The sequence below is a fragment of the Staurois parvus genome, unplaced genomic scaffold (genome assembly GCF_062004578.1).
Source record: "Staurois parvus isolate SC_StPar_1 unplaced genomic scaffold, SC_StPar_1.0 ptg001483l, whole genome shotgun sequence".
Lineage (NCBI taxonomy): Eukaryota > Metazoa > Chordata > Amphibia > Anura > Ranidae > Staurois > Staurois parvus.
Window position 1 is genome coordinate 97,346 of NW_028319279.1, and position 21,672 is coordinate 119,017.

A 21,672-nucleotide genomic window follows, 5' to 3' on the forward strand; every position below is an offset into this window, starting at 1 on the left:
CCCATATTACATAGTAATGCATGATGGAACAGCGATCCGAGAATTTATCCCAGAGTTCTTGAGATGTAGCCAGTGTAGTGCAGCCTGGACAATACAGTGAGACACAGACTTTTTCACCTTCACAGCTTTACAAGCACTGGGACTGATACTGACCACTTAGACTATTTATTGATTTGTTTGGGTATTGTTTGTAATATTTTGCATTCGTGACTTGTACAATTGATTGCACTATTGATAATCTGTGATAACTAATGAAGGGGTCCTGCATCATTCTGAAACTTAGTGTTTTTACCACTGTGATGTGATCTCTTTAATTAATACTTGAATATTATTTTAAAGATACATGGTGTGCTGGCGATATATTCTTTGATTGTGTTGCTCTCAGTCTCTTCCAAATTCCTTTTTCTTGCTGCTGTGATTTCACTTCCTCTTAGAAGGTGGCTACGTTCTTTCTCCATGGCCCCACTGTATGTAGGATTGCAGCCACTGTCTCTTGTCCTCACCCCAGATGGACTATGGGATTTGTAGTGTGAATAGAGCAGTGACCACAAGTAACATGTTACAAACAAACAAAAGTGAGGAGAGAAATGAGAGGCCTGGGAGCTTATGAAGGCTGTTACAAGGAGATAGGAGAACAGAGAAAGAAATGATTTATTGAAAAATAGATTACAGGGTCATGAATGAATAATGTGCTATTAGCAATAATGATATTAGATGACAGAGTTGAGCCATTATTTGGCTTTGAGCTGCTAGTATCTCAGGGCAAGCAATGCCCTTCGCAGGGTGCAGTAGCGTGCGTCTGTAATCCCAGCTCCTTTGCTGGCAAAGACTATCAGATTGCTTGAGTCCAGGAGTTCTTGGGAGCCTGGGGCTACCAGGTTGTTCTAAGAAGGGGTGAACAAGCCCAGATGAAAACTCAGTTCTTTTCATTGATAGGAAATTCCTGGAAGAAAATTGCAAGACACCTACATATAACTAATAAAATATGGAGGTTACCATTCCTAGCTTCTGTTCTGCAAATGCTGGTTCAGAGATGTCTATCAGGGAGGACAGTTTGTAGAATGAAGTAAAAAGTAGACATTGAAGAAGCATAACAAGTTGTGCAGTGCAATTATCAAATAAAATATACTCCAAAAAACAGTACCAGGATGCAAAAGAAATGATACTGTGTATGCTTTGTCCATGCACACATTAATATATACTGTGCAACTGCAATCAACTACACCCCACCCCCCACCACCACCTTCCCCACCCTATCGCACCTTAATGTGTTGATAGAATTCCCAGTTTTCCATTCATGCTGTACTTTGGCAATATGTTTATTGTAATGTTAATAAAGCAATTGCAATTAGCAATATTGACTCTAGATGACAGAGTTTTGTAATCATTTGGTATTGAAGTTTTAGTATCTCTTTGTAAACCTCTTCCATCACTGGGTGTTGTGGCGTGCGCCTGTAATCCCAGCTACTTGGGAGGCTGAGGCTGTTGGATTGCTTGAGTCCAGGAGTTCTGTGCTATGTTGCGTGGGTGTCCACACTAAGGTTGGTATCAATATGGTGGCTCTAGGGGACCCTGGGGCTACCAGGTTGTCCTAAGGAGGGGTGAACCGGCCCAGGTCAGAAATGGAGCAGGTCAAAACCCCCATGCCGATCAGTAGTAGGATTACACCTGTGAATAGCCAGTGTAGAGCAGCCTGGATGATACAGTGGGACACAGTCTTATTTTTTCTTACACCTTTAATGTATCTTTTTTTATATACAGTAAATATATGTCATGGTCCCCCCTCCCTTGCTCCCCCCCTTTCCCTTTGCATGTACCTGCATGTAGCCCACAAAAAGTGGTGTGCTGGGCGCCAGGGAGCTGCCTCCTGCGCCAAGGATCACATCTCTTCTCAGCCGGGCACTGAGGAGTCTGCCGCCCCACTGTGCCTGCGTGTGGATTCTCTACATGCAGGACACCTAGGTGTCTCCGTGTGCCCCCTTCTCCGTGTCAGTGGTAAAAACGCTAAGTTTCAGAACAATGCAGGACTCCTTCATTAGTTATCACAGATTATCAATGCTGCAATCAATTGTAAAAGTCACCAATGTAAAATATTACAAAGAATAACCAAACAAATCAATAAATAAATAGTCCAAGTGGTCAGTTTCAGTCCCAGCGCTTGTAAAGCTGTGTAGGTGAAAAAGTCTGTGTCTCACTGTATTGTCCAGGCTGCACTACACTGGCTACATCTCAAGAATTCTGGGATGAATTCTCGGATCGCTGTTGCTTCATGCATTACTATGTAATATGGGGTCTGTTTTATTTTGTGATTTTTTTTCAATGCAACTAAAAGATGATCTAATGTTACAGAAATCTTCAATATATCATATTTACTGTATATTAAAAAAAGATACATTAAAGGTGTAAAATAAGAAAGACTGTGTCCCACTGTATCATCCAGGCTGCTCTACACTGGCTATTCACAGGTGCAATACCACTACTGATTGGCACAGGGGTTTTGACCTGCTCCATTTCTGACCTGGGCCGGTTCACCCCTCCTTAGGACAACCTGGTAGCCCCAGGTTCCCCTAGAGCCACCATATTGATACCAACCTTAGTGTGGACACCCACTCAACATAGCACAGAGTAGACCAGAACTCCTGGACTCAAGCAATCCAACAGCCTCAGCCTCCCAAGTAACTGGGATTACAGACGCGTGCCACTGCGCCCGGTGATGGAAACAGTTTACAAAGAGATACTAAAACTTCAATACCAAATGATGACAAATCTCTGCCATCTAGAGTCAATATTGCTAATTGCAATCTGGGAATTCTATCAACACATTAAGGTGCAATAGGGTGGGGAAGGTGGTGGTGGGGGTGGGGTGTAGTTGATTGCAGTCGCACAATATATATTAATGTGTGCATGGACAAAGCATACAAAGTATCATTTCTTTTGCATCCTGGTACTGTTTTTTGGCGTCTGCCCTTATACGATAATTGCACCGCACAACTTGTTATTCTTCTTCAATGCTTAATTTTTTTGTTTTTTACTGTAACCCCCTGTTTTAGTCCACACCCTTCAAAAAATTAAGACATAACTATTTTCTGCCATATAGTCTAGCACTTCTTTATCATTCTACAAACTGTCCTCCCTGATAGACATTTCTGAACTAGCATTTGCAGAACAGAAGCTAGGAATGGTAAGCTCCATATTTCCTAAGGCTAGGTTTCTGCAGTACTGCTTTCGTCCTCAAAATTGTACGTTTACTGCAAATAAAAAAAGTATCACAGACAGTACTCAATTGTTTTTGTCGCAAGTGCACTAATACGGCTACAATCACCTCAGTTTCCCATTCATGCTGTACTTTGAGAATATGTTTATTGTAATGTTAATAAAACAATTGCAATTAGCAATATTGACTCTAGATGGGAGAGTTTTGTCATCATTTGGTATTGACGTTTTAGTATGTCTTTGTAAGCAGTTTTCTTTGCTGGGCGCAGTGGCGTGCGTCTGTAATCCCAGCTACTTGGGAGGCTGAGGCTGTTGGATTGCTTGAGTCCAGGAGTTCTGGTCTACTCTGTGCTATGTTGAGTGGGTGTCCACACTAAGGTTGGTATCAATATGGTGGCTCTAGGGGAGCCTGGGGCTACCAGGTTGTTCTAAGGAGGGGTGAACCGGCCCAGGTCAGAAATGGAGCAGGTCAAAACCCCCGTGCCGATCAGTAGTGGGATTGCACCTGTGAATAGCAAGTGTAGAGCAGCCTGGATGATACAGCAGGACACAGTCTTTTATTTACACCTTTAATGAATCTTTTTTTTAATATACAGTAAATATGATATATTGAAGATTTCTATAACATTAGGTCACCATTTAAATGCATCTAACTAGTACCAATCAGAGTGCCAAAGCATTGGTGAGATGTTTTGTGTGCATAGGTGGCCCCCGCCATCACAATATTGGATAACCCTCTGCTACATATTTGTATGAATGTAGCTTTGTGCTTACAACTGTTTTTAAATTAAAGGAAAACTTTCCTTAGTTTAGGTTCACACCCATGCATTTCTGATGCGTTTTGCAGAAACACACAGCATTCCATTTAACATGATTTCCTATGGGACAGGTTCACATCTCCGCATTTTCACCCGGTGCGAATTTTGGAAATGGTCTGATACTTTTTTCATTGGAGATGCTGCAGAAAGTATGTAGTGCATTTTTTATGTATTTTGCGTTTTAATCTGCCCAGCAACAAGTTGGGGGGAAAAAAATTCAAAACGCATAAAAAAAGCATGTGCAAAAATGCAAAAAACATCACAAGAAACAATGTGGAAATAGATCAAACACCAACTGCATAGGTGTGAACCTACCCTTAGGAAATATGGAGGTTACCATTCCTAGCTTCTGTTCTGCAAATGCTGGTTCAGAGATGTCTATCAGGGAGGACAGTTTGTAGAATGATAAAGAAGTGCTAGACTATGTGGCAGAAAATAGTAATGGCTTAATTTTTTGAAGGGTGTGGACTAAAACAGGGGGTTACAGTAAAAAAAAAAAATGAGGCATTGAAGAAGCATAACAAGTTGTGCGGTGCAATTATCGATTAAGGCAGACGCCAAAAAACAGTACCAGGATGCAAAAGAAATGATACTGTGTATGCCTTGTCCATGCACACATTAATATATACTGTGCAACCGCAATCAACTACACCCCACCCCCCACCACCACCTTCCCCACCCTATCGCACCTTAATGTGTTGATAGAATTCCCAGTTTTCCATTCATGCTGTACTTTGGCAATATGTTTATTGTAATGTTAATAAAACAATTGCAATTAGCAATATTGACTCTAGATGGCAGAGTTTTGTCATCATTTGGTGTTGAAGTTTTAGTATCTCTTTGTAAACTGTTTCCATGGCCGGGTGCGGTGGCGTGCGTCTGTAATCCCAGCTACTGGGGAGGTTGAGGCTGTCGGATTGCTTGAGTCCAGGAGTTCTGGTCTACTCTGTGCTAGATTGAGTGGGTGTCCACACTAAGGTTGTTATCAATATGGTGGCTTTAGGGGAGCCTGGGGCTGCCAGGTTGTCCTAAGGAGAGGTGGACCAGCCCAGGTCAGAAATGGAGCAGGTCAAAACCCCCATGCCGATCAGTAGTTGGATTGACCTGTGAATAGCCAGTGTAGAGCAGCCTAGAAAATATAGTTGGACACAGCCTTACTTTTTCTTACACCTTTAATGTATCTTTTTTAATATACAGTAAATATATGTCACAGTCCCCCCTCCCTCACTTCCCCCCCTTCCCCATTGCATATACCTGCGCCCGCACATAGCCCACATAAAGTGGTGTGATGGGCGCCAGGGAGCTGCTTCCTGCCATGAGGATCACACCTCTCCTCCGCGCTGAGGAGTCTGCCACCCCACTGTGTCTGCGTGTGGATTCTCTACATGCAGTCCGCCTAGGTGTCTCCATGTGCCCCCTTCTCTCCCTGTCAGTGGTAAAAACGCTAAGTTTCAGAATGATGCAGGACCCCTTCATTAGTTATCACAGATTATCAATGCTGCAATCAATCGTAAAAGTCACCAATGTAAAATATTACAAAAAATAAACAAAAAAATCAATAAATAGTCTAAGTGGTCAGTATCAGTCCCAGCGGTTGTAAAGCTGTGTAGGTGAAAGAGTCTGTGTCTCACTGTATTGTCCAGGCTGCACTACAATGGCTACATCTCAAGAATCCTGGGATAAATTCTCAGATCGCTGTTCCATCATGCATTACTAGGTAATATGGGGTCTGTTTTATTTTGTGCTTTTTTAAATGCAACAAAAAAATGATATAATGTTATAGAAATCTTCAACATATCATATTTACTGTATATTAAAAAAAGATACATTAAAGGTGTAAAATAAGTAAGACTGTGTCCCACTGTATCATCCAGGCTGCTCTACTCTGGCTATTTACAGGCACAATCCCTCTACTGATCAGCACAGGGGTTTTGACCTGCTCCATTTCTGATCTGGGCCAGTTCACCCTTCCTTAGGACAAACTGGTAGCCCCAGGATCCCCTAGAGCCACCATATTGATACTAACCTTAGTGGAGATGCCGGCTCAACATAGCAGAGAACTCCTGGACTCAAGCAACCCAACAGCCACAGCCTCCCAAGCAGCTGGGATTACAGACGCACGCCGCCGCGCCCAGCAAAGGAAACAGTTTACAAAGAGATACTAAAACTTCAATACCAAATGATGACAAATCTCTGCCATCTAGAGTCAATATTGCTAATTGCAATCTGGGAATTCTATCAACACATTAAGGTGCGATAGGGTGGGGAAGGTGGTGGTGGGGGGTGGGGTGTAGTTGATTGCGGTTGCACAGTATATATTAATGTGTGCATGGACAAAGCATACACAGTATCATTTCTTTTGCATCCTGGTACTGTTTTTTGGCATCTGCCTTATACGATAATTGCACCGCACAACTTGTTATGCTTCTTCAATGCCTCATATTTTCTTTTTTACTGTAACCCCCTGTTTTAGTCCACACCCTTCAAAAAATTAAGACATAACTATTTTCTGCCACATAGTCTAACACTTCTTTATCATTCTACAAACTGTCCTCCCTGATAGACATCTCTGAACCAGCATTTGCAGAACAGAAGCTAGGAATGGTAACCTCCATATTTCCTCAGGTTAGGTTCACACCTATGCAGTTGGCGTTTGATCCGTTTCTGCAGTACTACTTGGACCTTGAAGAAGGGGACATACCCTGAAAGCTTTTCCTCAAAATTGTATGTTAGTGCAAATAAAAAAAGTATCACGGACAGTACTCAATTGTTTTTGTCGCAATTGCACTAATACGGCAAAAATCACCTCAGTTTTCCATTCATGCTGTACTTTGGCAATATGTTTATTGTAATGTTAATAAAGCAATTGCAATTAGCAATATTGACTCTAGATGGCAGAGTTTTGTCATCATTTGGTGTTGAAGTTTTAGTATCTCTTTGTAAACTGTATCCATTGCCGGGCGCAGTGGCGTGCGTCTGTAATCCCAGCTACTTGGGAGGTTGAGGCTGTTGGATTGCTTGAGTCCAGGAGTTCTGGTCTACTCTGTGCTATGTTGAGTAGGTGTCCACACTAAGGTTGGCATCAATATGGTGGCTCTAGGGGAGCCTGGGGCTACCAGGTTGTCCTAAGGAGGGGTGAACCAGCCCAGGTCAGAAATGGAGCAGGTCAAAACCCCTGTGCCAATCAGTAGTGGGATTGACCTGTGAATAGCCAGAGTAGAGCAGCCTGGATGATACAGTAGGACACAGTCTTTCTTATTTTACACCTTTAATGTATCTTTTTTTAATATACAGAAAATATGATATATTTTCTGTATATTAGATCATCTGTAACATTAGATCATCTTTTAGATGCATCTAACTAGTACCAATCAGAGTGCCAAAGCATTGGTGAGATGTTTTGTGTGCATAGGTGGCCCCCGCCATCACAATATTGGACAACCCTCTGCTACATATTTGTATGAATGTAGCTTTGTGCTTACAACTGTTTTTCAAGTAAAGGAAAACTTTCCTTAGTTTAGGTTCACACCTATGCATTTTCCGCTGCATTTTGCAGAAACGCACAGCAGTCCATTTAACATGATTTGCTATGGAACAGCTTCACGTCTCCACAATTTCACCCAGTGCATTTTTTGGAAAGGGTCAGGGACTTTTTTAAATGCAAAATGTTGCATTTTTGGTTCTACAGACTTCAATGGAGATGCTGCAGAAAAGTATGTATTTCATTTCGTGATGCTTTTCTAATGCGTTTTACATTTTAATCAGCCTAGCAACAAGTATGGAAATAAAAAATGCAAAACGCATCAAAAACGCATGTGAAAATATGCAAAACACACCTCAAAAAGCACTGCAGAAATGGATGAAACACCAATTGCATAGGTGTGAACCTAGCCTTAGGAAATATGGAGGTTAACATTTCTAGTTTCTGTTCTGCAAATGCTGGTTCAGAGATGTCTATCAGGGAGGACAGTTTGTAGAAGGATAAAGAAGTGCTAGACTATGTGGCAGAAAATAGTTATGGCTTAATTTTTTGAAGGGTGTGGACTAAAAAAGGGGTTTGCAGTAAAAGAAAAAAGAAAAAAATTAGGCATTGATGAAGCATAATAAGTTGTGCGGTGCAATTATCGGTTAATGCAGGCGCCAAAAAACAGTACCAGGATGCAAAAGAAATGATACTGTGTATGCTTTGTCCATGCACACATTAATATATACTGTGCAACCTCAATCAACTACACCCCACCCCCCACCACCACCTTCCCCACCCTATCGCACCTTAATGTGTTGATAGAATTCCCAGTTTTCCATTCATGCTGTACTTTGGCAATATGTTTATTGTAATGATAATAAAGCAATTGCAATTAGCAATATTGACTCTAGATGGGAGAGTTTTGTCATCATTTGGTATTAAAGTTTTAGTATCTCTTTGTAAACTTTTCCATCGCCGGGCGCAGTGGCGTGCGTCTGTAATCCCAGCTACTTGGGAGGCTGAGGCTGTCGGATTGCTTGAGTCCAGGAGTTCTGGTCTACTCTGTGCTATGTTGAGCGGGTGTCCACGCTAAGGTTGGTATCAATATGGTGGCTCTAGGGGAACCTGGGGCTACCAGCTTATCCTAAGGAGGGGTGAACCAGCCCAGGTCAGAAATGGAGCAGGTCAAAACCCCCATGCCAATCAGTAGTGGGATTGCACCTGTTAATAGCCAGTGTAGAGCAGCCTGGATGATACAGTAGGACACATTTTTTTTTCTTTTACACCTGTATTTTTTTTAATATACAGTAAATATGATATATTGAAGATTTCTATAACATTAGAACACCTTTTAGATGCATTTAAAAAAGCACAAAATAAAACAGACCCCATATTACATAGTAATGCATGATGGAACAGCGATCCGAGAATTTATCCCAGGGTTCTTGAGATGTAGCCAGTGTAGTGCAGCCTGGACAATACAGTGAGACACAGACTTTTTCACCTACACAGCTTTACAACCGCTGGGACTGAAACTGACCACTTAGACTATTTATTGATTTGTTTGGGTATTGTTTGTAATATTTTGCATTGGTGACTTTTACAATTGATTGCAGTATTGATAATCTGTGATAACTAATGAAGGGGTCCTGCATCATTCTGAAACTTAGCGTTTTTACCACTGTGATGTGATCTCTTTAATTAATACTTGAAAAATTATTTTAAAGATACATGGTGTGCTGGCGATATATTCTTTGATTGTGTTGCTCTCAGTCTCCTCCAAATTCCTTTTTCTTGCTGCTGTGATTTCACTTCTTCTTAGAAGGTGGCTATGTTCTTTCTCCATGGTCCCACTGTATGTAGGATTGCAGCCACTGTCTCTTGTCCACACCCCAGATGGACTATGGGATTTGTAGTGTGAATAGAGCAGTGACCACAAGTAACATGTCCCAAACAAACGGAAGTGAGAGGAGAAATGAGAGGCCTGGGAGCTTATGAAGGGTGTTACAAGGAGGTAGGAGAACAGAGAAAGAAATGATTTCTTGAAAAATAGATCACAGGGTCATGAATGAAGAATGTGCTATTAGCAATAATGATATTAGATGACAGAGTTGAGCCATTATTTGGCTTTGAGCTGCTAGTATCTCAGGGCAAGCAATGCCCTTCGCAGGGTGCAGTAGCGTGCGTCTGTAATCCCAGCTCCTTTGCTGGCAAAGACTATCTGATTGCTTGAGTCCGGGAGTTCTTGGGAGCCTGGGGCTACTGGGTTGTTCTAAAGAGGGGTGAACCATCCCAGGTCAAAACTCAGTTCTTTTCATTGATAGGAAATTCCTGGAAGAAAATTGCAAGACAGTTGCATATGAAATATTGTAATGTTAATAAAGCAATTGCAATTAGCAATATTGACTCTAGATGGCAGAGATTTGTCATCATTTGGTATTGAAGTTTTAGTATCTCTTTGTAAACTGTTTCCATTGCTGGGTGCGGTGGCGTGCGTCTGTAATCCCAGCTACTTGGGAGGCTGAGGCTGTCAGATTGCTTGAGTCCCGGAGTTCTGTTCTACCCTGTGCTATGTCGATTGGGTGTCCACACTAAGGTTGGTATCAATATGGTGGCTCTAGGGGAGCCTGGGGCTACCAGGTTGTCCTAAGGAGGGGTGAAAAAGCCCAGGTCAGAAATGGAGCAGGTCAATACCCCCATGCCAATCAGTAGTGGGATTGCACCTGTGTAGAGCAGCCTGGATGATACAGTGGGACACAGTCTTCTTTATTCACCTTTAATGTATCTTTTTTAATATACAGTAAATATGATATATTGAAGATTTCTATAACATTTGATCACCTTTTAGATGCATCTAACTAGTGCCAAAGCATTGATGAGATGTTTTGTGTGCATAGGTGACCCCCGCCATCACAATATTGGACAACCCTCTGCTACATATTTCTATGAATGTAGCTTTTGCTTACAACTGTTTTTCCTTTGATGAAGTCAGAAGTGATGAAACGCGTCAGCATGTGACGTCATACGTAGACCGATAGTCTTGGAGCGACCATCTTGGAAGTGGTTTTGAACATTCAAATGCTAATGCTGATTTGGAGATGAGATGTGCATTACATGCTGGCTGTTTGTAAGCTCTTTTTATTTATAATAAATAGTGGAATTTTAAACATACTGCACTATATATCCATTTATTCTGCTACAAGAGATGATGCTATTGGAAGCCGCGAATGTCACTGATTGAGAGGAGCCATTTGACTTTTATATTGGTGGACTATAGCTATCTGGTAAGGTGCATGGTTTGGGAGGCGGTGGAGTGCTCACCCAGGCAGTACTGGTGGTCATATTTGAAGATTGAGGGGAGCACGAGAGCACACAGTTGAAAGATATGGAAGATATTGCACTGTAATCTAATTTCTTCGGAGGTACATCTCTTGAGAAGGGGAGAATGAGATAAGAGGTTGCAGTTTTGAGAAGTCTATTGGTGGAATATATCACAAGGCCTTTTTCAAGTTAATTGAGGGTAAGAGTAAGGATTACAGACACATGAAAGAGGACACATGGTGGAATGATTTAGCATGATTTTTCACAGATTTAATGAGTGTATCTCCAATGATTTATGTGAATGTATTAAGGATAATATCCTATATGTGGTTATTTTCCTTCTTTTCGGGATGACATTTGGAGGATGAAGTGTCTATCACAGATAGATGAATATTATTACATAAGAAGAAAGAATATTTGATATTGAATATTTTATATTACATTAGCGGCTATTGAGATTATATGGACGCTGAGAAGGACTTTTGATTTTTGCTTTAGACTTTCAGGTGAGAAAGTAATTCTCTGGTGTCTCGGGATGTATCACAGATTATATTTACACGTGTTTTGTATAGCATACACCGATTCTGAGTTTATTATATGCACCTGTGAATAGCCAGTGTAAAGCAGCCTGCATGATACAGTGGGACACAGTCTAGTTGTTTTTTTTTTTTTTTTACACCTTTAATGTATTTTTTCTTAATATACAGTAAATATGATATATTGAAGATATCTATAACATCAGATCATCTTTTAGATGCATTTTAAAAAAAGCACAAAATAACACAGACCCCATATTCAGGGGCAGACTGACAACTCATGGGGCCCCCAGGCAATAGGGCATCATAGGGCCCCTGTGTCCTTGCCCACACTCAATAAAGCCAATAAAAAAGGTAACAGGGGCATTTTATGGGGCCCCCTACTGACCCCAGGCCCTCGGGCAGTGCCCGAGTGCTCGAATGATCAGTCCGCCCCTGCCCATATTACATACCAATGCATGATGGAACAGCGATCCAAGGATTTTTCCCAGAATTCATAAGAGGTAAACGATTCTGGCAATATTCCAGCATTGCTGGGTCTTATCTGCCAAGTTCCCCGGTATGCTGATGATCAGCTCTAATGAAGTTCCTGAATGGCATTTATCAGACAAATTGCTGACAGTATAAGGCACCTAACTAGTGCCAATCAGAGTGCCAAAGCATTGGTGAGATGTTTTGTGTGCATAGGTGGCCCCCGCCATCACAATATTGGACAACCCTCTGCTACATATTTGTATGAATGTAGCTTTGTGCTTACAACTGTTTTTCAATTAAATGAAAACTTTGCTTAGTTTAGGTTCACACCTATGCGTTTTCCACTGCATTTTCCAGAAACACACAGCAGTCCATTTAACATGATTTCCTATGGGACAGGTTCACATCTTCACGGTTTCACCCTGTGCATTTTTTGGAAAGGGTCAGGGACTTTTTTCAATGCAAAATGTTGTGTTTTTGGTTCTATATATTTCCATGGAGACGCCGCCGAAAAGTATGCAGTACATTTTTGATGCATTTTTTGTTTTAACCTCTTGCCGTCCGCGCATAGCCGAATGACGGCTTCACCGCGGCCGGACAGTTCTGGGTGGACGTCATATGACGTCCTCCCAGAACGCGCTCTCCTGCGCGCCCCAGGGGGCGCGCACCCGGCAATCTCTGTGATCGCTGTGTCCTACGGACACAGCTGATCGCGTGATGTGGTAAAAGGCCAATCACAGCGGCCTTTTACCTTGTGATCAGCGGTGTCCAATGACAAGCTGATTACAGGGAAATGCAAGTGCCGGTTCTTGGCTGCACTTTCCTCACGCTGTCATATCGTGAGGAAAGTACTGCCGAGAACCGGCAGTTGTCAGAGCGGGGATCGGCACCGATCATCAGGGCACTGATGATCAGTGCCCTGATGATCGGTGCCCAGCAGTGACACCCGCAAGTTCCGCCCAGCAGTGCACCCACTAGCTCTGCCCACCCGTGCCCAGCAGTGCCCCCACCTGTGCCCAGCAGTGCACCCACCTGTGCCACTCTGCAGTGCCACCCACCTGTGCCCAGAAGTGCCTTCTACATGTGCCCAGCAGTGCCACCCACCTGTGCCCACCAGTGCCACCCACCTGTGCCCACCAGTGCCACCCACCTGTGCCCACCCACCAGTGCTGCCCACCAGTGCCACCCACCAGTGCAGCCCAGCAGTGCTGCCAGTCAGTGCCACCAGTCAGTTCCCAGGGGTTGTGCCAGTCAGTGCCGCCAGTCAGTGCCCAGCAGTGATGCCAGTCAGTGCCGTCTATCAGTACCCATAAACAGTGTCACCTATCAGTGCCACCTATCAGTGCTGCATATCAGTGCCGCCTATCCGTGACCCCTAATTAGTGCTGTCTATCAGTGCCGCCTATCCGTGCCACCTCATTAGTACTGCCTATCAGTGCCCTTTAGTGCTGCCTATCAGTGCCCATCAGTGCCGCCGATCAGTGCCCATCAGTGCTGCCTCATCAACGCACATCAGTGAAGGAGAAAAAAATACCTGGTTGAAAAATTTTATAAAAGAAACAAACTTTTTATTTTTTCAAATTATTTCCACTTTTTTTATTTATAGCGCAAAAAGTAAAGCGCCCAGTGGCGATTAAATACCACCAAAAGAAACCTCTATTTGTGAGAAAAAAATGATCAAAATTTCATATGGGTACAATGTTGCATGATCGCGCAATTGTCAATCAAAGTGCGGCAGCGCTGAAAGCTGAAAATTGGCCTGGTAAGGAAGGGGGTATAAGTGCCTGGTAGGCAAGTGGTTAATCTGCCCAGCAACAAGTTGGAGGAAAAAATGCAAAACGCATAAAAAATCCATGTTTCCAAAACTCAAAACATACAGCAAAAAGCACTGCAGAAACGGATCAAACGCCAACTGCATAGGTGTGAACCTAGCCTTAGGAAATATGGAGGTTACCATTCCTAGCTTCTGTTCTGCAAATGCTGGTTCAGAGATGTCTATCAGGGAGGACAGTTTGTAGAATGATAAAGAAGTGTTAGACTATGTGGCAGAAAATAGTTATGGCTTAATTTTTTGAAGGGTGTGGACTAAAACAGGGGGTTACAGTAAAAAAAAAAAAAGAAGGAGGCATTGAAGAAGCATAACAAGTTGTGCGGTGCAATTATCGTATAAGGGCAGACGCCGAAAAAGAGTACCAGGATGCAAAAGAAATGATACTGTGTATGCTTTGTCCATGCACACATTAATATATACTGTGCAACTGCAATCAACTACACCCCACCCCCACCACCACCTTCCCCACCCTATCTCACCTTAATGTGTTGATAGAATTCCCAGATTGCAATTAGCAATATTGACTCTAGATGGCAGAGTTTTGTCATCATTTGGTGTTGAAGTTTTAGGCTGGCCATACATTATACAATTATCTGCAGATTTTTGGTTTAGATTTACCAAAAACCATATAATAGGAGGACAAACCTAAACAACACTTTCAGTTGTATCCAATTAGGCCAGCCCTTGCACTACATAGTTGAAGGTAAATCTAAAGGAAATTGGGCAGAAAATCTGCAGATAATTGTATAATGTATGGCCAGCCTTAGTATCTCTTTGTAAGCAATTTCCATTGCTGGGCGCGGTGGCGTGCATCTGTAATCCCAGCTACTTGGGAGGCTGAGGCTGTTGGATTGCTTGAGTCCCGGAGTTCTAGTCTACTCTGTGCTATGTTGAGTGGGTGTCCACACTAAGGTTGGCATCAATATGGTGGCTCTAGGGGAGCCTGGGGCTACCAGGTTGTCCTAAGGAGGGGTGAACCGGCCCAGGTCAGAAATGGAGCAGGTCAAAACCCCCATGCCGATCAGTAGTGGGATTGCACCTGTAAATAGCCAGTGTAGAGCAGCCTGGATGATACAGTAGGACACAGCCTTTCTTATTTTACACCTTTAATGTATCTTTTTTTAATATACGTAAATATGATATATTGAAGATTTCTTTAACATTAGATCATCTTTTAGTTGCATTTAAAAAAGCACAAAATAAAACAGACCCCATATTACATAGTAATGCATGATGGAACAGTAATCTGAGAATTTATCCCAGAATTCTTGAGATGTAGCCAGTGTAGTGCAGCCTGGACAATACAGTGAGACACAGACTTTTTCACCTACACAGCTTTACAACCGCTGGGACTGAAACTGACCACTTAGACTATTTATTGATTTGTTTGGGTATTGTTTGTAATATTTTGCATTGGTGACTTTTACAATTGATTGCAGCATTGATAATATGTGATAACTAATGAAGGGGTCCTGCATCATTCTGAAACTTAAAAGATCCATGGTGTGCTGGCGATATATTCTTTGATTGTGTTGCTCTCAGTCTCCTCCAAATTCCTTTTTCTTGCTTCTGTGATTTCACTTCCTCTTAGAAGGTGGCTACGTTCTTTCTCCATGGTCCCACTGTATGTAGGATTGCAGCCACTGTCTCTTGTCCACACCCCAGATGGACTATGGGATTTGTAGTGTGAATAGAGCAGTGACCACAAGTAACATGTTACAAACAAACGGAAGTGAGGAGAGAAATGAGAGGCCTGGGAGCTTATGAAGGCTGTTACAAGGAGGTAGGAGAACAGAGAAAGAAATGATTTATTGAAAAATAGATTACAGGGTCATGAATGAAGAATGTGCTATTAGCAATAATGATATTAGATGACAGAGTTGAGCCATTATTTGGCTTTGAGCTGCTAGTATCTCAGGGCAAGCAATGCCCTTCGCAGGGTGCAGTAGTGTGCGTCTGTAATCCCAGCTCCTTTGCTGGCAAAGACTATCAGATTGCTTGAGTCCAGGAGTTCTTGGGAGCCTGGGGCTACCGGGTTGTTCTAAAAAGGGGTGAACCAGCCCAGATGAAAACTCAGTTCTATTCATTGATAGGAAATTCCTGGAAGAAAATTGCAAGACAGCTACATATAACTAATAAAATATGGAGGTTACCATTCCTAGCTTCTGTTCTGCAAATGCTGGTTCAGAGATGTCTATCAGGGAGGACAGTTTGTAGAATGATAAAGAAGTGCTAGACTATGTGGCAGAAAATAGTTATGGCTTAATTTTTTGAAGGTTGTGGACTAAAAAAAGGGGTTTACAGTACAAAAAAAAAAAAAGTAAAAAGTAGACATTGAAGAAGCATAACTAGTTGTGCGGTGCAATTATCAAATAAAATATACTCCAAAAAACAGTACCAGGATGCAAAAGAAATGATACTCTGTATGCTTTGTCAATGCAAACATTAATATATACTGTGCAACTGCAATCAACTACACCCCACCCCCCACCACCACCTTCCCCACCCTATCGCACCTTAATGTGTTGATAGAATTCCCAGTTTTCCATTCATGCTGTACTTTGGCAATATGTTTATTGTAATGTTAATAAAGCAATTGCAATTAGCAATATTGACTCTAGATGGCAGAGTTTTGTCATCATTTGGTATTGAAGTTTTACTATCTCTTTGTAAACTGTTTCCATCGCCGGGTGTGGTGGCGTGTGTCTGTAATCCCAGCTACTGGGGAGGTTGAGGCTGTCGGATTGCTTGAGTCCAGGAGTTCTGGTCTACTCTGTGCTATGTTGAGTGGGTGTCCACACTAAGGTTGGTATCAATATGGTGGCTTTAGGGGAGCCTGGGGCTGCCAGGTTGTCCTAAGGAGAGGTAGACCAGCCCAGGTCAGAAATGGAGCAGGTCAAAACCCCTGTGCCAATCAGTAGTTGGATTGACCTGTGTAGAGCAGCCTAGACAATATAGTGGGACACAGCCTTACTTTTTCTTACACCTTTAATGTATCTTTTTTAATATACAGTAAATATATGTCACAGTCCCCCCTCCCTCACTTCCCCCCCCCCTTCCCCATTGCATATACCTGCGCCCGCACGTAGCCCACATAAAGTGGTGTGATGGGCGCCAGGGAGCTGCTTCCTGCCACGAGGATCACACCTCTCCTCCGCGCTGAGGAGTCTGCCACCCCACTGTGCCTGCGTGTGGATTCTCTACATGCAGTCCGCCTAGGTGTCTCCGTGTGCCCCCCTCTCCGTGTCAGTGGTAAAAACGCTAAGTTTCAGAACGATGCAGGACCCCTTCATTAGTTATCACAGATTATCAATGCTGCAATCAATCGTAAAAGTCACCAATGTAAAATATTACAAAAAATAAACAAAAAAATCAATAAATAGTCTAAGTGGTCAGTTTCAGTCCCAGCGGTTGTAAAGCTGTGTAGGTGAAAAAGTCTGTGTCTCACTGTATTGTCCAGGCTGCACTACACTTGCTACATCTCAAGAATCCTGGGATAAATTCTCAGATCGCTGTTCCATCATGCATTACTAGGTAATATGGGGTCTGTTTTATTTTGTGCTTTTTTAAATGCAACAAAAAAATGATATAATGTTATAGAAATCTTCAACATATCATATTTACTGTATATTAAAAAAAGATACATTAAAGGTGTAAAATAAGTAAGACTGTGTCTCACTCTATCACCCAGGCTGCTCTACTCTGGCTATTTACAGGCACAATCCCTCTACTGATCAGCACAGGGGTTTTGACCTGCTCCATTTCTGACCTGGGCCGGTTCACCCCTCCTTGAGTCCAGGAGTTCTGGTCTACTCTGTGCTATGTTGAGTGGGTGTCCACACTAAGGTTGGCATCAATATGGTGGCTCTAGGGGAGCCTGGGGCTACCAGGTTGTCCTAAGGAGGGGTGAACCAGCCCAGGTCAGAAATGGAGCAGGTCAAAACCCCTGTGCCAATCAGTAGTGGGATTGACCTGTGAATAGCCAGAGTAGAGCAGCCTGGATGATACAGTAGGACACAGTCTTTCTTATTTTACACCTTTAATGTATCTTTTTTTAATATACAGAAAATATGATATATTTTCTGTATATTAGATCATCTGTAACATTAGATCATCTTTTAGATGCATCTAACTAGTACCAATCAGAGTGCCAAAGCATTGGTGAGATGTTTTGTGTGCATAGGTGGCCCCCGCCATCACAATATTGGACAACCCTCTGCTACATATTTGTATGAATGTAGCTTTGTGCTTACAACTGTTTTTCAATTAAAGGAAAACTTTCCTTAGTTTAGGTTCACACCTATGCATTTTCCGCTGCATTTTGCAGAAACGCACAGCAGTCCATTTAACATGATTTGCTATGGAACAGCTTCACGTCTCCACAATTTCACCCAGTGCATTTTTTGGAAAGGGTCAGGGACTTTTTTAAATGCAAAATGTTGCATTTTTGGTTCTACAGACTTCAATGGAGATGCTGCAGAAAAGTATGTATTTCATTTTTTTTATGTGATTCTGATGCTTTCTAATGCGTTTTACATTTTAATCAGCCTAGCAACAAGTATGGAAATAAAAAATGCAAAACGCATCAAAAACGCATGTGAAAATATGCAAAACACACCTCAAAAAGCACTGCAGAAATGGAAGAAACACCAATTGCATAGGTGTGAACCTAGCCTTAGGAAATATGGAGGTTAACATTTCTAGTTTCTGTTCTGCAAATGCTGGTTCAGAGATGTCTATCAGGGAGGACAGTTTGTAGAAGGATAAAGAAGTGCTAGTCTATGTGGCAGAAAATAGTTATGGCTTAATTTTTTGAAGGGTGTGGACTAAAACAGGGGTTTGCAGTAAAAGAAAAAAGAAAAAAATTAGGCATTGAAGAAGCATAATAAGTTGTGCGGTGCAATTATCGGTTAATGCAGGCGCCAAAAAACAGTACCAGGATGCAAAAGAAATGATACTGTGTATGCTTTGTCCATGCACACATTAATATATACTGTGCAACTGCAATCATCTACACCCCACCCCCCACCACCACCTTCCCCACCCTATCGCACCTTAATGTGTTGATAGAATTCCCAGTTTTCCATTCATGCTGTACTTTGGCAATATGTTTATTGTAATGATAATAAAGCAATTGCAATAAGCAATATTGACTCTAGATGGCAGAGTTTTGTAATCATTTGGTATTAAAGTTTTAGTATCTCTTTGTAAACTGTTTCCATTGCCGGGCGCGGTGGCGTGCGTCTGTAATTCCAGCTACTTGGGAGGCTGAGGCTGTCGGATTGCTTGAGTCCAGGAGTTCTGGTCTACTCTGTGCTATGTTGAGTGGGTGTCCACACTAAGGTTGGTATCAATATGGTGGCTCTAGGGGAACCTGGGGCTACCAGGTTGTCCTAAGGAGGGGTGAACCGGCCCAGGTCAGAAATGGAGCAGGTCAAAACCCCCATGCCAATCAGTAGTGGGATTGCACCTGTTAATAGCCAGTGTAGAGCAGCCTGGATGATACAGTAGGACACAGTTTTTTTTTCTTTTACACCTGTATTTTTTTTAATATACAGTAAATATGATATATTGAAGATTTCTATAACATTAGAACACCTTTTAGATGCATTTAAAAAAGCACAAAATAAAACAGACCCCATATTACATAGTAATGCATGATGGAACAGCGATCCGAGAATTTATCCCAGGGTTCTTGAGATGTAGCCAGTGTAGTGCAGCCTGGACAATACAGTGAGACACAGACTTTTTCAACTACACAGCTTTACAACCGCTGGGACTGAAACTGACCACTTAGACTATTTATTGATTTGTTTGGGTATTGTTTGTAATATTTTGCATTGGTGACTTTTACAATTGATTGCACTATTGATAATCTGTGATAACTAATGAAGGGGTTCTGCATCTTTCTGAAACTTAGCGTTTTTACCACTGTGATGTGATCTCTTTAATTAATACTTGAAAAATTATTTTAAAGATACATGGTGTGCTGGCGATATATTCTTTGATTGTGTTGCTCTCAGTCTCCTCCAAATTCCTTTTTCTTGCTGCTGTGATTTCACTTCCTCTTAGAAGGTGGCTATGTTCTTTCTCCATGGTCCCACTGTATGTGGGATTGCAGCCACTGTCTCTTGTCCACACCCCAGATGGACTATGGGATTTGTAGTGTGAATAGAGCAGTGACAACAAGTAACATGTCCCAAACAAACGGAAGTGAGAGGAGAAATGAGAGGCCTGGGTGCTTATGAAGGGTGTTACGAGGAGGTAGGAGAACAGAGAAAGAAATTATTTCTTGAAAAATAGATCACAGGGTCATGAATGAAGAATGTGCTATTAGCAATAATGATATTAGATGACAGAGTTGAGCCATTATTTGGCTTTGAGCTGCTAGTATCTCAGGGCAAGCAATGCCCTTCGCAGGGTGCAGTAGCATGCGTCTGTAATCCCAGCTCCTTTGCTGGCAAAGACTATCTGATTGCTTGAGTCCGGGAGTTCTTGGGAGCCTGGGGCTACTGGGTTGTTCTAAAGAGGGGTGAACCATCCCAGGTCAAAACTCAGTTCTTTTCATTGATAGGAAATTCCTGGAAGAAAATTGCAAGACAGTTGCATATGAAATATTGTAATGTTAATAAAGCAATTGCAATTAGCAATATTGACTCTAGATGGCAGAGATTTGTCATCATTTGGTATCGAAGTTTTAGTATCTCTTTGTAAACTGTTTCCATTGCTGGGTGCGGTGGTGTGCGTCTGTAATCCCAGCTACTTGGGAGGCTGAGGCTGTCAGATTGCTTGCTTGTTCTACCCTGTGCTATGTCGATTGGGTGTCCACACTAAGGTTGGTATCAATATGGTGGCTCTAGGGGAGCCTGGGGCTACCAGGTTGTCCTAAGGAGGGGTGAAAAAGCCCAGGTCAGAAATGGAGCAGGTCAATACCCCCATGCCAATCAGTAGTGGGATTGCACCTGTGTAGAGCAGCCTGGATGATACAGTGGGACACAGTCTTCTTTATTCACCTTTAATGTATCTTTTTTAATATACAGTAAATATGATATATTGAAGATTTCTATAACATTTGATCACCTTTTAGATGCATCTAACTAGTGCCAAAGCATTGATGAGATGTTTTGTGTGCATAGGTGACCCCCGCCATCACAATATTGCACAACCCTCTGCTACATATTTCTATGAATGTAGCTTTTGCTTACAACTGTTTTTCCTTTGCTGAAGTCAGAAGTGATGAAACGCGTCAGTGGTGACGTCATACGTAGACCGATAGTCTTGGAGCGACCATCTTGGAAGTGGTTTTGAACATTCAAATGCTAATGCTGATTTGGAGATGAGATGTGCATTACATGCTGGCTGTTTGTAAGCTCTTTTTATTTATAATAAATAGTGGAATTTTAAACATACTGCACTATATATCCATTTATTCTGCTACAAGAGATGATGCTATTGGAAGCCGCGAATGTCACTGATTGAGAGGAGCCATTTGACTTTTATATTGGTGGACTATAGCTGTCTGGTAAGGTGCATGGTTTGGGAGGCGGTGGAGTGCTCACCCAGGCAGTACTGGTGGTCATATTTGAAGATTGAGGGGAGCACGAGAGCACACAGTTGAAAGATATGGAAGATATTGCACTGTAATCTAATTTCTTCGGAGGTACATCTCTTGAGAAGGGGAGAATGAGATAAGAGGTTGCAGTTTTGAGAAGTCTATTGGTGGAATATATCACAAGGCCTTTTTCAAGTTAATTGAGGGTAAGAGTAAGGATTACAGACACATGAAAGAGGACACATGGTGGAATGATTTAGCATGATTTTTCACAGATTTAATGAGTGTATCTCCAATGATTTATGTGAATGTATTAAGGATAATATCCTATATGTGGTTATTTTCCTTCTTTTCGGGATGACATTTGGAGGATGAAGTGTCTATCACAGATAGATGAATATTATTACATAAGAAGAAAGAATATTTGATATTGAATATTTTATATTACATTAGCGGCTATT

At 42.1% G+C, this 21,672-nt stretch overlaps 11 non-coding genes and 2 pseudogenes across 11 annotated transcripts; 11 read left to right on the plus strand and 2 right to left on the minus strand.

The window, feature by feature from the left end:
- The first annotated feature begins 1,431 nt into the window (after nucleotides 1–1,431).
- On the plus strand, nucleotides 1,432–1,722 carry LOC149435624 (signal recognition particle RNA). The gene has a single exon (XR_016308449.1).
- Nucleotides 1,723–2,411: 689 nt separating this feature from the next.
- LOC149435625 (signal recognition particle RNA) lies at nucleotides 2,412–2,712 on the minus strand. The gene has a single exon (XR_016308426.1).
- Nucleotides 2,713–3,471: 759 nt separating this feature from the next.
- On the plus strand, nucleotides 3,472–3,772 carry LOC149435626 (signal recognition particle RNA). Its single transcript, XR_016308396.1, has one exon.
- A 1,117-nt stretch (nucleotides 3,773–4,889) lies between these two features.
- LOC149435627 (signal recognition particle RNA) lies at nucleotides 4,890–5,189 on the plus strand. Its single transcript, XR_016308389.1, has one exon.
- A 689-nt stretch (nucleotides 5,190–5,878) lies between these two features.
- Nucleotides 5,879–6,167, minus strand: LOC149435628 (signal recognition particle RNA). Its single transcript, XR_016308398.1, has one exon.
- An 819-nt stretch (nucleotides 6,168–6,986) lies between these two features.
- On the plus strand, nucleotides 6,987–7,286 carry LOC149435629 (signal recognition particle RNA). Its single transcript, XR_016308414.1, has one exon.
- Nucleotides 7,287–8,471: 1,185 nt separating this feature from the next.
- Nucleotides 8,472–8,772, plus strand: LOC149435630 (signal recognition particle RNA). Its single transcript, XR_016308427.1, has one exon.
- Nucleotides 8,773–9,973: 1,201 nt separating this feature from the next.
- Nucleotides 9,974–10,263, plus strand: LOC149435631 (signal recognition particle RNA). The gene has a single exon (XR_016308390.1).
- A 4,188-nt stretch (nucleotides 10,264–14,451) lies between these two features.
- LOC149435632 (signal recognition particle RNA) lies at nucleotides 14,452–14,752 on the plus strand. The gene has a single exon (XR_016308415.1).
- A 1,592-nt stretch (nucleotides 14,753–16,344) lies between these two features.
- LOC149435633 (signal recognition particle RNA) lies at nucleotides 16,345–16,633 on the plus strand. Its single transcript, XR_016308400.1, has one exon.
- Nucleotides 16,634–17,443: 810 nt separating this feature from the next.
- LOC149435634 (signal recognition particle RNA) lies at nucleotides 17,444–17,673 on the plus strand (annotated as a pseudogene).
- Nucleotides 17,674–18,882: 1,209 nt separating this feature from the next.
- On the plus strand, nucleotides 18,883–19,183 carry LOC149435635 (signal recognition particle RNA). The gene has a single exon (XR_016308407.1).
- Nucleotides 19,184–20,385: 1,202 nt separating this feature from the next.
- Nucleotides 20,386–20,664, plus strand: LOC149435636 (signal recognition particle RNA; annotated as a pseudogene).
- The last annotated feature ends 1,008 nt before the right edge of the window (nucleotides 20,665–21,672 follow it).